The following is a 16,132-nucleotide window of genomic DNA, read 5'->3' on the forward strand; positions in this document are numbered from 1 at the left end:
CTGGAGTCCAATCCGAGATCCATGGTATGTCATCAATGTGACCTTGGAAAGGTCTTCACTTTTTCCGCCTATGTTTCTTCTACTGATGTTTGTTGTCTTTACTGCTGTGTGCATACTGTCCCCAGTTTTAATATGTTTAATACCTCTGTTTTAATATGCTGCATAATTTCAGTTCAGTTCAGTTTAGTCACTCAGTTGTGTCCAGCTTTTTGCAACCCCATGGACTGAAGCCAGCCAGGCCTACCTGTCCAGCACCAGCTCCCAGAGCTTGCTTAAACTCATGTCCATCGAGTTGGTGATGCCATCCAACCATCTCATCCTCTGTCGTCCACTTCTCCTCCTGCTTTCAATCTTTCTCAGCATCAGGGTCTTTTCAAATGAGTCAGCTTTTTTCATCAGGTGGCCAAAGTGTTGGAGTTTCAGCTTCAGCATTAGTCCTTCCAATGAATATTCGGGATTGATTTCCTTTAGGATGGACTAGTTGGATCGCCTTGCAGTCCAAGGGACTCTCAGGAGTCTTCTCCAGCACCACAGTTCAAAAGCATCAATTCTTTGGTGCAATATACATAGGCAGGGCTTGGCTGAATGATTCTTCTGTTCTACATGGTGTCAAAGGAGGTCACATGATGTTATTCAGTTGGCATATGGCCTGGTCGTGAGGATCCCAGATGAGTTTGCTGACATGCTTGACTCCTTGTTGGGGTGATGGGGAGGCTGGGAGTGTATGGAACAGCTGACTGAAAGGCAGGTGCAGATTTTCTGGCATGAAGGTCAGACATCTTACATGGTGTTTCTGGGCTCCAAGAGTGAGACTTCTGACAGTCAAGGTGGACACAGAGTGGCTTTTGTATGACACGTTTCTGGAGCGACTGAGCACCTCGTGGGTCATTTCTCTAATGGTCAGCACAGTCAGAGTCCACCCAGGTCTGAGGGGAAGAGACAGACCCCATCTCACCATGGAGTGTCTAAGAATTCACAGCCATGTTTGAAAACCACTGCACCTACAAAAAGAGACAAGAGCAATGCTTACCTCATCAGGCTGTGAGTCTTAAAACGGCTACACTTGTAAAATGCTTAGCATATGAAGAGTAGTCTAAAATATGAGCAGCTTTTGTTTATATGTGAACTCTAATTCACAGGAATATCTCAGAGCTTGCAAGATCCCTGAAGCCTTAAACCTTTCCCAGAGCAGAGGAAGTCTTGAAGGCTGGGTGGGAGCCAGGGCACTTGAGGACACCGGATTAATTTAGACACAGCCCCAGAGAGGGGCTGTGAGATAAAAGCATTTCCATTTTAGAGGGTGAAAGAGCTGCTTCCATAAGTGACCAAGGCAGAAGGGCCGGCCTGGATTTATTCACATCCGTATTGGAGTCGACGGCAAGTGTGTGTGCCTCTTACATGGCAACCGTGCTGAGCACAAGCAACAAATACAGTTAGGAGGTGAAATAATAAATCATTAGCAACCGTGAGCCTTTCCTTGCGTGGAACCATGAGGGGGGAGGATCCCCCAAGCAATTCAAACTCAATTACTCTGCTCACAGGGTGTTTGAAATGGAAACAAATGAAGGAGGCAACCTTGGAGGCAGGGGGCATCCATCAGTGCGGCTGAATGCGTTTTTGTCCCTGGCCGCTGGTTGGATTTTGTTAAACGGAAACAGGAGGGAAAATACTGAGAAGGACCCCTCACATCTGTAGAGCACGTCTAAGTTAGCAGAGTGGCTTACTGTCTGTCATCCCCTTGAGCTTCCTGGAAGTTTCAAATGGCTGAGTCCATTTTACCAAAGAGGTGACTGAAGTTTACACGCATCAGGAGCCTAACCCAGCATTACAGGCTACCGACTGCCAGGCCTAGAACACGGGCCCTTGGGTCCTCGCCTGCGCTTGTTTCCAGGGTTCTGGTGTGGGAAGAACTGAGCTATAGAGCAAGTGGGGCATTGTTTCTTCTGGAGACTCTGTCTTCTTTTCCATCTCTGTATGTGCTGTGCTTAGTCTGTTGAGTCGTGTCTGACTCTTCGCAACTCCAGGGACTGTAGCCCTCCAGGCTCCTCTGTCCATGGGATTCTCCAGGTAAGAATACTGGAGTGGGTTGCCATTTCCTACTCCAGGGGATCTTCCTGACCCAGGGATCAAACCCAGGTCTCCTGCACTGAAGGTGGATTCATTACCATCTGAGCCACTAGGGAAGCCCAAGAATACCAGAGTGGGTAGCCTATCCCTTTTCCAGGGAATCTTCCCAACCCAGGAATTGAATGGGAGTCTCCAGCATTGCAGGCAGATTCTTTACAAACTGAGCTACCAGGGAAGCCCCTCTCTTCCATCTGAAGTGAAGTGAAGTCTTCAGTCGTGTCCAGCTGTCTGCGACCCCATGGACTATGACCCATCGGGCTCCTCTGTCAACGGACTTCTCCAGACAAAAATACTGGAGTGGGTTGCCATCCCTTCTCCTTGAGATCTTCCTGACCAGGGATTGAACCTGTGTCTCCTGCATTGCAGGCAGATTCTTTGCCATCTGAGCCACCACCTACATGCCCTCTATTCTGCAGAATCTCTTCAGGCCTGGGTCTGGTGGGGAGCTATTCCCCTGCAGTAGTGGCTCGTGGAGTTCTGGACCTTATGAAATCTACCAGAGTGACCATATGGCTTGTTAGGACTGCCATGACACAGTGCCAGAGACTGTGTGGCTTACACAACAGGGGTTTATTTTCTCATAATTCTGGAGGCAGGCTGCCCAAGACCCAGGTGTCAGAGGATTGGTTCTGCAGCCTCTTTCCTTGGTTTGTAGGTGCCCATCTTCCTGTGGCTTCATGTGGTCTTCCCTCTGTGTGTGTCTGTGACCTCATTGTCTCTTATCGAGACACTGGTCACATTAGATTAGGGCCTGCCCTAGGGACCTCATTTTAACTTAATCACCTCTTCTGTCTGCAAATGCAGTCACAGTTTCAATGATGCTTAAAGACCAGGCCTACTGAGATTATCTGAAGAGAGAGTTTGGAAAGAGAGTGGAAACCCAGGATGGGGCAATCCAGACCCCGTGCTGACATTCTCACAGGCAAGAGTTGGTTGGAGAAAGAGTCAGTGAAGAGGCTGAGAGAAAGTGACCAAAAACTGGGTATGTCAACAAGAAAAGATGGGAGTCCAGGAAGTAACAACACAAAAGAGTGTTTTGAGACAGAAGGAGGATTTTCTGAATTTAATAAAAAATAAAAACGGAGAAACAACTGTTGGGTTTGGCAAAATGGAATACATTATATCCTTGATAAGAAAAGATTTTGTGAGGAAGTAGAGGCAAAAACCTGAATAAAATTACTTGAAAGGAGACCTGAGGTATGCAAGTAGAAATGAAGATTATGATCAACTCTATTAATTTTGAATGAATGGGACTCGGGCTTCAAATGACTATGAACTTGGCTGCTGGCAGCATTATGCTGCTATCTTGCAGCTTTGAATCCAAAGAGTAATAGCACTAGCCCTTAATTACTGTTCCAAGTTCTGATTCAAAACATCCCTGTTGGGACCCCACCTTGGCCTAATTAGTCATGGCCGAGGGCTCCAAAAGAATGTGGCAGTTCCCAGGTAGATCTGTCTGGGATGGGCCAAAAAAAGATGCAGGCAGGTGAGAGGGAGTGGGTAGTTCTCCAAACAGGGAGGAATGGCGCTGTTAAACAAAGCATCTTAGAAATCAGCTTGGTAAAGCCACACGGCAACCATGTGATACAGACAGCAGTGTTACAACCAGTGTGTAAAGGATGAAACTCAGGCTCCTCCAGCTTGTCAGTGTATACATGCTAAGTTGCTTCAGCATCTCTGAGTCTTTTGTGACCACATGAACTGTAGCCCACCAGGCTTCTCTGTCTATGGGGTTTCCCAGGCAAGAATATGGGAATGGGTTGCCATGCCCTCCTCCAGGGAATCTTTGTGACCCAGGGATCAAATCTGTGTCTCTTATGTCTCCTGTATTGGCAGGTGGATTCTTTACCACTAGTGCCACCTGGGAAACCCCCCAGCTCATTAGGACAGAGTGTAAATTCATGCTCAGATCCAGTGGGCTCCCAAGAACTTGTGTTCATTCCAAACAATTACAAGATACCATGCGGTGAAAGTCAACACTTAAATACTGACTCAGGAGCAGTTTTGACACTATGCGTCAATGCAGGTGTTTCTGGAAAGTCTCTGGCCACTTTATGGCAAGTAATTCTCTACCCTGCCCACACCTGACAGCCACCTGAGAGTCAGAGGAGCTGACATTCTTTTCTAGGAATATTAGTGGAGTTCTTTGGGTCTTAAGATTTTTCATATGTCTTTGGTAAAAACACTAAACCATGAGAAGTGATTTGTGGCTTAAAGACATTCTTTTCAACTTCTGCTTGGCCATTCTCCCCTTATGTTAACTTAGCAAATAGCACAACATGGTGAGTCTTCTTGACTTGGTCAGGCATAGGTTCTTCTCTACGCATCTATCGGGGGTGTGGGAAGAGAAGAATCTGTTGGTAGCTTCTGGCTCATTATTAAGTGTCTCTGGGTTGTGTGTGTCGGAGAAGGCAATGGCACCCCACTCCAGTACTCTTGCCTGGAAAATCCCATGGATGGAGGAGCCTGGTAGGCTGCAGTCCCTGGGGTTGCTAAGAGTTGGACATGACTGAGTGACTTCACTTTCACTTTTCACTTTCATGCATTGGAGAAGGAAATGGCAACCCACTCCAGTGTTCTTGCCTTAAGAATCCCAGGGACAGGGAGCCTGGTGGGCTGCCGTCTATGGGGTCACACAGAGTCGGACACGACTGAAGCAACTTAGCAGCAGCAGGGTTGTGTGTGAGGGTTTCCCACGTGGCGCTAGTGGTAAAGAACCTGCCTGCCAAAACAGGAGACAAAAGAGATGTGGGTATGATCCCTGGGTCTGGACGATCCCCTGGAGGAGGAAATGGCAACCCACTCCAGTATTCTTGCCTGGAAAATTTCATGGACAGAAGAGACTGATGGGCTACAGTCCATTTGGTCCCAAAGAGTCAGACATGACTGAAATGACTTAGCAGGCTTGTGTGTGAATGGGTGTGAGGGAAGGGTCTGTTTGTTTAGGCAACACTATTATAGTGCGATCATTCACATATGAGAATAAACTCACGACAGAGGCAGTATTATTTTAAAAGGGATCATAATGACGAAAGTGATTTTGTGTTATTTGGAGCCAATTTATTTTTATGTAACATAATGAAATGTGGACTCGATTTTGATAACCTACTCTCTTACATCTGCAGAGTTGCTAAGATGCCAAGCCTTCTTTCGTGTGTGTCCTGCCCTGGGAATTTAAGGTCATGCTGACTTCTGCGGGTAGACTGGTAGGGCGAAACAGTTGTAACAATGTTGGATTTGTTTCTTACTTAGCAAAATGTTTAGCCTTCTGGCCTACATCACAGTTGAGCTAACCCCTCTAGTTTTCTGCGCAAGGCTCACTTTTTCTTCAGCACCAGCCTGTATTTTGATTCTTGAATAATGGGATTGGTCAGACCAAGTGCTGGGCTTTTACAGCTTCTGCTGTGCTGGGGCCCGGTTGTCTGCTGTCAGTGTGGCATGAAGGAGGCCTGAAAAAAAAGTGAAAATGTTAGTTGCTCAGTCACGCTCAACTCTTTGCAACCCCATGAACTGTAGCCCGCTAGGCTCCTCTGTCCATGGGATTTCCCAGGCAAGAAAACTGGAGGGGTTGTCATTTCCTTCTCCAGGGGATCTTCCCCACCCGGGGATCTAACCTGCGTCTCCTGCGTTGGCAGGCAGGTTCTTTACCATCTCGTCACCTGGAAGCCCAAAGACAAGGGTGTGTGTGCTCAGTCACTCAGTCGTGTCTGACTCTTTGCGACCCCGTGGACTGTAGCCCACCAAGTTCTTCTGTCCGTGGGAGTCTCCAGACAAGAATATTGGATTGGATTACCATGACCTCCTACAGGGCATCTTCCCAATCCTGGGACTGAAACCAGGTACCTGCATTGCAGGCAGATTCTTTAATGTCTGAGTCACCAGGGACCCCTGAAGAGGAGGGTTCAGTTCAGTTCAGTTCAGTCACTCAGTCGTGTCCGGCTCTTTGCGACCCCATGAATCGCAGCACGCCAGGCCTCCCTGTCCATCACAAACTCCCAGAGTTCACTCAGACTCATGTCCATCGAGTCAGTGATGCCATCCAACCATCTCATCCTCTGTCGTCCCCTTCTCCTCCTGCCCCCAATCCCTCCCAGCATCAGTCTTTTCCAATGAGTCAACTCTTCGCATGAGGTGGCCAAAGTACTGGAGTTTCAGCTTTAGCATCATTCCTTCCAAAGAAATCCCAGGGCTGATCTCCTTCAGAATAGGGAGCACCAAATTTAACTACCAAGGAAGACATCTTGACCCAACATTTATTAGAAAGATGTTATGGGAAATATTGAATTAAGTTTAAAAACTTGAAGTTGGATCTGCTCTCACTAGGCATATAAGTTTTTTTCTCTCTTTACTTCTGGGGAAAGCAGAAACAATTAATATTCTGTGACTGTGGGCTATTTTTCTTACATAAGTCATATTAAGATATGGGTTCCATTGCCTAGGAGATAAATTATACACTTCGAAATAAAGGAAGATAAAGTGTAAAGCTGGCAACATATCTATGAATATACTTTCTATGCCAGAAATTAGATTTGCCTGCTTCAATTAGAGAATATAGAAAAATCTCTCTTAGTGTTCAAAATGATAAAAGAATTATAAATAGAGGTTTCTGTTGCACATCATTTCTGGTCCCTATGAGGAAAGGAAGACATCAGAATGGTTTCCTTCTTGTAGGCAGCTGCTTGTTTGAACCCAGGAGTTTGGTTGAGGGTTACAGGCAAACTCTTCAACATTGACTTATTTGTGTATGGGTGCTAAGTGTCTCCGGCCATGTCCAACTCTTTGAAACCCTCTGGACTGCAGCCCACAAGGCTCCTCTGTCCATGGGATTCTCCAGGCAAGAACACTGAAGTGGGTTTCCTTGCTTTTCTCCAAAGGATCTTCTTGACCCAGGGATAGAACCTGCATCTCCTATGTCTCCTGAATTAGCAGGTGGCTTCTTTACCACTAGCACCACCTGGGAAGTCCTGACTCATTTATACAAGTAGGTTAAGCCAGGCCAGGACCTAGTATGCCTCCTAAGTTTAAAATAATTTCCCTTTTCCAGAGTGATGAGCTGGATGCAAGCAATGTCTAAGCATCGCTTAGAATATGTGGCACGAAGCCAAGGAAGAGTAGCCACCCTTTGACGGCTTCTGACGCCTTAACATCCCATGGCTGTCCATCAGTGCATTTAAAATAAGTTTTAAAAATGAGTCTTATCCAGAGAAGGAGGTCTTCCCTACTCTAGGGAAGGTTCTGTAGGTATCTGCTCCCACATCAAGGGGGTGGGACAAAGTTCTGTCCTGTAGAATCTCGTGGATTCTTCTCCAGCATCCCGAGCACTGGTCTGTCCTTAGTGAGGGCCTACAGGTGAGCTCAGGGTGACTCAGGAGGGCGTGAGCAGCGCAGCACTTATTCAGAAAAGCCAGCATAACGTATCCTCTCTAGTGGTACTTCATTCTCGAATACGCACCAGGCAGGTGTCTCTGAGGTCTTTCTGTGCAGGACCTTAGTCCTTTCTGCTTGTGAAAAAAAGCCTGATGAGGAGTTGTCCTGTGGTGTTTCATAATCTCCCCTCTATTTTCTTTCTGGACGGAATAATGGAACTGCCAATTCGTGAATTGAATAATTGAAGAACTGTTGGCAGCTCATGAGTCAGAAAAAAATCCTCCCTTTTGAAATGATTCTTTAGGGTGAACAATAGAGGCTTCCACTTCTTCCTCATCACCTGTCCTCCCATTGAACTGGAAACATTTGGGAAATTCCCTGAGGCCCTGTTCCCTTGGGGGTCCTAGGCCAATCAGCGGCAGCCTTCTTTTCTAGACATCAGAATGAAAAATGGTCATTGTTCTATCATTGAAAAGCAAGTATCTTCAAATAATTATGATTATCCTTTGTAGTAAATATTACGAATATCTCTCCAGCCATGGACTAGAGACCATAATCTAAGTTCTTGTGAGATAAGGGGAGGCTAACTTTCCATAGCGAGGGGAAATCAAGCAGAAATAATAGTAATTTACACCTCTACAGGAATTATGGTTCATACTGTGATGTCGCAAATATATTTTGATCTTTCTCACCAGTGCTGGGTAAGGCGATCCAAGATTATTGTTTCCATTTTACAGCTACACCTCAGAGAGGTTAACAGATTTCTGTAAGTTCACACAGTCAATTGGTGGTGAAACTAGAACAGAAAAAAAGACATCTTCTGGCAGAAACCCTGTGATTTTCCTACTATCATCCAAAAGTTGTGAAAGAAGTGGAACACTGCTTTGTTTTGTTTTTTAACCCTTGTTCTGTTGGTGCCATCATTAAAAAAGAGAGAGGTGGATGTTTTTTAAATAATCAATATTCCTTAGAGGTAATTTATATGCTAGGTAAGTTTTTGAGGTTTGGCATCAGAATTCTAGAGTTTCAATTTCCAATTCTAGTATTCATTAACTATGGAAACGAGCAATTAAAAAATGTCATTAATCCTCATTTACGTTAGTTATAACATGATAAAAACCATAAAACCTACCTTGTTGGGCCATTGTACATTCAATTAAATAAAAATACATGCACTACACACAGCAGTCTTTAGTCAACGGTGACAGTGGCAATGGTGGTGATGTTGGTGGTAGTAATGGTGATGGTGGTGGTGGTAATGATGGTAACGATGATGGTGTGGTGGTGATGGTGATAGTGGTGGTGTGGTGGTCGTGGTGATGGTGATAGTGGTAGTGATGGTGATGGTAGTGGTGGTAATGATGGTAACGATGATGGTGTGGTGGTGATGGTGTGGTGGTGGTGTGGTGGTCGTGGTGATGGTGATGGTGATGGTAGTAATGGTGATGGTAGTGGTGGTAATGATGGTAACAATGATGGTGGTGGTGGTGATGGTGATGGTGATGGTAGTAATGGTGATGGTGGTGGTGGTAATGATGGTAACGATGATGATGGTGGTGGTGATAGTGTGGTGGTCGTGGTGATGGTGATGGTGATGGTAGTAATGGTGATGGTAGTGGTGGTAATGATGGTAATGATGATGGTGTGGTGGTGATGGTGTGGTGGTGGTGTGGTGGTTGTGGTGATGGTGATGGTGGTGATGGTGTGGTGGTTGTGGTGATGGTGATGGTGGTAGTAATGGTGATGGTAGTGGTGGTAATGATGGTAACGATGATGATGGTGGTGGTGATGGTGTGGTGGTTGTGGTGATGGTGATGGTGGTGATGGTGTGGTGGTCATGGTGATGGTGATGGTGGTGGCCACAGTGATGGAGTGATGGTAGTAGTAGTAATATCAGTAGCAGCAAACACAATATTCAGTATGTCAAGGATGCACAAACTGATATATTGAGAGAAGACTTGACTAATTTTAAGTTTAGCAGAATTTTGTGACCCCCTCTATTGTAATTTTTCTTGCACTGGAAACCAGAACCTCTGGAAAGATGGAACTTAAAATTGTGGGGTCAGGAAGAATGAACTTTCCAATTCCTGTTGGGTCATTACCCTTGTGAAGGGCTATTGTATTTTATTTTGTCCTTGGCATTAGAGGATGGAGGTAATTTCATGGGTTTGCACTTGGTCTTTCCTACTATAACAGCTCTTGGGTAAACAGATGACATTTCCTTTCTGCCAACTGATAAGCATGTCCACACTGATTATATTTTTGAGAACTAGGAAAAGTACTACTGGGAGGGTTTGTGGGTTTAGTGACCTCACTCTGTGGTAGATATATTGCTGTTCACCAAATATCCCAGTTCCTTCCCTCTAAAGCCACGTCTTGTGAGATGATTTTCTTTCCCCACCCCATTGGCTGTTGAAATGTGAGCAGAAGTGACCTGCGTACCTTTTGGCTCTATTTCTCCTCTTTCTACCACAAGGGCAGAGATTTCTTGGATAGACACTTTCTCATCAAACTTCCCCTATATGCGAGGCTATGTGAAGCAGAGATGAGGCTGAACCATGATGTGACTGAGAAAGAAATCTCTGTTGCCTTTGAAGTTGTTTGTGTGGGATCATTTAACCTGACAGACATACCTCATTAGATAATGATATACTAGGGTGCAGACCATATTTTAATTGTCACTAAACGGAGAAAGCAATGGCACCCCACTCCAGTACTCTTGCCTGCAAAATCCCATGGACAGAGAAGCCTGGTATGCTGTAGTCCATGAGGTTGCTAGGAGTCAGACATGACTGAGCGACTTCTTTTTCACTTTTCACTTTCACGCATTGGAGAAGGAAATGGCAACCCAGTTCAGTGTTCTTGCCTGGAGAATCCCAGGGATGGGGGAGCCTGGTGGGCTTCTGTCTATGGGGTCACACAGAGTCAGACATGACTGAAGTGACTTAGCAGCAGCAGCATAATATCTACCTTAGTTCCTGGAATACAGTAGATACTCAATAAAGCTATTGCTTAATGACAAGTATCAATAGAAATGTATCTACTATTACTGCCTTACTTTGAAAACCCATAGATATTTCTGAATTTTGAAAGATTGTTAAGTTTCATCTTTCAATTATTTATAAATAATGGTAATTGATCCAAGATCTTGGGCTTCCTTGATAGCTCAGTTGGTAAAGAATCTGCCTGCAATGCTGGAGACCCCAGTTCCATTCCTGGGTTGGGAAGATCCACTGGAGAAGGGAAAGGCTACCCACTCCAGTATTCTGGCCTGGAGAATTCATTCCATGGACCGTATGGTCCATGGGATTGCAAAGAGTCTGACACAACTGAGTCATTTTCACTTTCACTTTAACCTAAGATCTTATACATAACAGGCATTTAATACATACTTACTGATTTTCAAGAACCTGATATGCCTTAACCTTCCTGCCTCCTGTGGCACTTGATAACATATTACAATAGACCCTGAATTCCTCAAAGACAAGAATCTTGTTATGTTTATATTTATTTCCCCACAACCTAGATCATCCTTATCACATTTGTCACAATTTTGTGTCATATGCAACCAGACATTTAATATAGACTCGGTAAATGACTGACTGAATGATTATAAAGAAATATATTTCCCGTGGGTATGTTTTAGGTTGACAGGCTTGACATTATTTAGGGAAAGAGAGGGACATTTCCATCTCAAACAGCATCAGTTTACTCTCCTTAACTAAGAACTAGCCAATGATCAGATATTGACCTTATAGGCCTTCTAATGACCTTATAGTCATATTCACGACCTCAAGTGTCAGATTGCCTGTGGTTTTATTGATTAAAGGTATCTTGTAGAATATAGAACAGTTAGATAATTTTAGATAAAGAATTTTGTCATTATTGTCGGTGGTGTGTGTGTGACTATGTGTGTTTCTACCTAATTGATAAGCCCTCCCTACAATAGGGAATTACAAATGGTGTCATTCTGATGGCTAATCTCTGCTGAATTTGATCATAGGAAACACAAGTTCAGAGTGAATTTACTCACATTTATAAAATGTGTGGGGTCCATATGGGTGAACAGATTGCTTTATTCACAGGTTGTCCCATGTGGGGGTTACAGCCAGACATAAATGTCCCTCCCTCTCTGCCCTTGATGTCAGGAAGAATCAGCTTGCGGCAGCCAGGGCTTGTGGTAATTTGGGGCTGACCACATGAACATCAATTACAGACATGTTCTTGGATCCGGATGGTTGGAATGACCTCTAACCTGTCTCCTTGCCTCCCACCTCCCTAATTTAATCCCTTCTTCATTGTTCTGCCAGACTCAGCTTCCCAAATCACCATTTATTTTTATCAGGTTGCTCCAGTCTGCAGTGGCAGAAACAGTCTGAGCCTGTTTCTGGTTTTCCAAATATCACCTTGGTCAGACTTAAAGGATCTGTAATAATACCAAAAAAATTGTATGCAAGCCTTACCTACAGATTAGAACCCAGGGATATTCCTTCTGGGGGAAAGAATTGATCATGGCCATCATCCTGGTGCTTTAGTCTGGGGCAATTGTAAGAATGAGCCCTTCTTTTCTTTTCCAATGTGTGTTCATCCTTCTCTGCCCAGGATCCTGTGCCTTGTTCTGATTGATGCTGTCTCATTCTAAGAGGCATTATGGCAAGGTGGTAAGGACTTGGGTTTTGTAGTCAGACTTGGGCTCAGAGCCTCACGATTGCCCCTATCAGCTATTCAACCTTGAGCAAGTGACCTAGACTTTCAGATCCCAACTGCTTTATGCAAAAACCGAGGTAGCACTAGTGACCTCCAAAGGGTAAGGGATGCATTTTGCATGTTTTTGTTGATACATGTTGAACATTTAGTATTTGGGAGCTCTTGTTTAGTCATATGTCTGATGTTTTTGGAATATTAGCCTTCAGTTTTGTTTCATTTTTAAACATTCCTAATGACTCAGAGAGACTTGCATCTCTCTTGGATAACAGAAGGGTTCAGGATTTAGATCAACATTTGTGGAAGACACAGGGCCCCAGTTCGGCACAGACTTGAGATGATGTCAGAGGTCAGAAGCACAGTCATATTCACCTCTGACACTGCTGAGCAGTGAGTAATGGCTGACTTAGGCTGTCTTGCTGGGAGGCCACGATAAAAATTATGGACTTGTCAGTGGCAGTGATCTGGGTTATATCTTTACGTTGGTCATTGTTTATTGTGCCAACCTTGGGTGATCTTCAGATCCACTCAGTCTGAAGCATCCATCATCTGACATCATTCTAGGCTACGAAAGGATATAATCTAGCACTTTCACCCTCTCCCTGGATATCAAGACTCATCGCCACTGTATCTCCCAGCAAACAAGCTGCTTTTTGTACTGTGTCACTGGACATTTTGGGTTTTAAAATAAGGTTTTCCAAAAGATTAAAATCCTGCTGCAAGATAAACGAGCAATGAATTTGGAAACGAATGACTTGGCTTCTAATATCTTTTTGCCTCTCCTTCACTGTCTGGATGTGGCAGAGACACTTACCCTCTTGAGATCTGGTTTCCTCAACCACAGTATCTGCTTCCAGATGATGTAGGGTTGCTGTGCATGATAAATAGGACATTCATGATGTAAGTGCTTCATAAACTCTAGTCACAATAAGGGAATTTAAAAAAAAAAAGAGAGAGAAAGAGAAAGAAAATAGCAAAGAGGGAGATGATTAGGACTGATATAATGCAGATTCCTCTTTATTGGTAGTCTTTAAACTCCATGACCAAGCTAACTTCCAACAAAGAAGAAGATGGCTTATTTAATATTTATATTTCTCTTGTATTAATCTATCATCAGTACTAATTTATTTTGTACACATTTATTAATTAGTATGTCTATTTCTATTGAGATTAGATTTGTGGAGAGAAGCACAGGTGCTTTTTTAAATTTGATTTGTCCTATAGATTCATTTTATTTGCTCTTAGATGAAAATGATGTGCCCTTACAGAAAGAAAAGAACCATGTTGATAGATGGTTCCCCTATCTAGACAGTGAAGGATATAGTTAAATAGGTAGAGACTTTCCTTGTAATCATCAGTGCCTTGTTATAATTAGATTGTGAAGAATGCCATTTAGCTAAAATGCATAGGATCAGCGTCAAGGTATCAGGGATTTAGAACCAAGTTCCTAAGGTACCTATGTACTTGACTTTGAACCACCCTCTGTTAGTGATAAAACATTTTTGTCAAATCACCTAAAGAAAAAGTTTCTTAAAGAGTAAAAGAAGACTTCCCTGATGGTTCAGTGGTTAAGACTCTGCACTTCCAAGGCAAGGGGTGAGGCTTTGATTCCTGGTCTGGGAACTAAGACCCACATGCCATGGTATGTGGCCAAAAAAGAAAAGCGTAAGGGATAAGAGTTGGGATTTGGCTGAGCGTATCTGAGGAGTATTTTTCAAAACATGGTCTTAGATGTACCCAAGCATTGGACAAATTGCCCAAGTATCATGTTAAAAACACAGATAATAAGACCTAATGAATCAGAACCCTGGGGTGGGGGCCTTAGGACATGAGTGTTGGAGATGTCTCCAGATGCTTTGGAGGTCTGCATCCTGAAGATCATGCTTTGAGGAACAGCATTTTGGAAGTATTGTTCCTGATAAGCATACTGCTAATATAGTTCGATTTTTTTTTAATGTGCAAGAAACTAGAGATACACTGTTAGTTGTATGTCTGATCTGAGATGGACCTGTAGGTGCCATCCTCAGTTTAAATCTTGTTTTGTTTACTTCCAGATGAGCATGTTTCCTTTGGACCCTAACAGCCCACCTGTAACTTCTGCTTTCTCATGTCAAGAGTTGCTGAATGTTCATTCTCCCTTCACAGGTATGGGTTCACCATCTTGGAAGCCGGATGTTTCAGTCGGGAAGGGAGCAGGAAGTAGCGCCATGCCCTTCACTCTATGGATAATGAAGCGTGGATGTGTGATGCTGATGAGGCCGGACCCACATCCTCACCCTCGGGGCTCCAGGAGCCATTCTGTCCTCTCTCTGGGGCTTCCCATGTGTTGGTCACTCAGTCGTGTCTGATTCTTTGTGACCTCATGGACTGTAGCCCGGCAGGCCCCTCTGTCCGTGGAATTCGCCAGGCAAGAATACTGGACTGGGTTGCCACTTCCTTCTCCATCTGGCATGCAACTGTGGGCTTCACTAGTTCAATCTCCTGCTGGTGTCTGGCCAGGTGTGCCTTCCCAAGCCTACCCAACACCAATTCACTACCTGCCGGCTCACCTCGGCCACCACAATCCCATCAGCACTTGAGTGGGATTCACTCTTTACATCTACTTTAAATTTCAGGGCTTTGCCATGCCTGATGATTTCTGCTTAATAGACTCTAGTGTACCTCCTCCCTCTGTTGACAAACCCTCTGCCTTTTCATTGCAGGGCCTTTGGAAAAAACTTCCCCAACCTTTCACCTTTTGCCTCCTTCACCTGCAACTGTGTTTCATTCAACAGGCCTCAGCTTAAATGGCATCTCCCTGGGGAGTCAGTCTCCCCAAGACTATTGAACCTGGTACTGGAGAATACCAGGCACTTGCCTCGTCTGCAATGACGTTGGTGCATTTCTGGATGATGATGCCCTTGTTCTTTGCATCCTGAATGCACAGTCCCTGTGAGGAACAGTGTTTCTCATTCATTATTGCATGCTCATCACTTGTTTGTGTGTATGTGTGTTTGTGTGAGTGCACATATGTGTGCTCAGTCATGTCTGACTCCTTGAGACCCCTTGGACTGTAGCCCACCAGGCTCTTCTGTCCATGGAAGTTTTCAGGCAAGAATATTGAGTGGGTTACCATTTTTTCCTCCAGGGGATCTTCCTGACCCAGGGGTTGAACCAGCATCTCTTTCATCTCCTACATTGGCAGGCGGATACTTTACCATGCCACCACCTGGGAAGCCTGTGTAGATGCCTAGTTTAAAGAAAAAAAGAAAGGCCTACATGGGACCATTTTGTTGTTGGAATAAACATTAGGAAAATAGAACCACGAAGCAGAATTCAGTTACCAACAAGTGAAGTTCATGGTGAGTACAGGATATGAGCTTAGAAATGTCTGTGCTAATACTGCACAAAGGCAGCAGCTGAAAATGTAATCATTCAGTTCAGTTCAGTCCCTCAGTCGTGTCCGACTGTTTCCCACCCCATGGACTGCAGCACGCCAGGTCTCCCTGTCCATCATCAACTCCCAGAGCTTACTCAAACTCATGTCCATTGAGTTAGTGATGTCATCCAACCACCTGTCATCCCCTTCTCCTCCTGCCTTCAATCTTTCCCAGCATCAGGGTCTTTTCCAATGAGTCTGTTCTTTGCATCAGGTGGCCAAAGTATTGGAGTTTCAGACTCAACATCTGTCCTTCCAATGAATATTCAGGACTGATTTTCTTGAGGATGGACTAGTTGGATGGACTAGTTGGATCTCCTTGCAGTCCAAGGGACTCTCAAGAGTCTTTTCCAACACCACAGTTCAAAAGCATCAATTCTTTGGCGCTCAGTTTTCTTTATAGTCCAACTCTCACATCCATACACGACCACTGAAAAAAACATAGCCTTGACTAGATGGACCTTTGTTGCCAAAGTAATGTCTCTGCTTCTAATACACTATCTAGGTTAGTCATAG

The 16,132-nt window shown here is 44.4% G+C and overlaps 1 long non-coding RNA gene across 1 annotated transcript; it reads right to left on the bottom strand.

Moving 5' to 3' along the window:
* Positions 1 to 5,165: 5,165 nt before the first annotated feature.
* LOC104984856 lies at positions 5,166 to 14,498 on the bottom strand. The gene is made up of 3 exons (XR_824801.1): positions 14,287 to 14,498; positions 13,013 to 13,116; positions 5,166 to 5,576 (listed from the first exon to the last, which is right to left on the bottom strand). It is a non-coding gene; the product is annotated as an uncharacterized LOC104984856 (long non-coding RNA).
* Positions 14,499 to 16,132: the final 1,634 nt, after the last annotated feature.

Source organism: Bison bison, unplaced genomic scaffold (genome assembly GCF_000754665.1).
Source record: "Bison bison bison isolate TAMUID 2011002044 unplaced genomic scaffold, Bison_UMD1.0 scf7180017864036, whole genome shotgun sequence".
Taxonomy (NCBI): domain Eukaryota; kingdom Metazoa; phylum Chordata; class Mammalia; order Artiodactyla; family Bovidae; genus Bison; species Bison bison.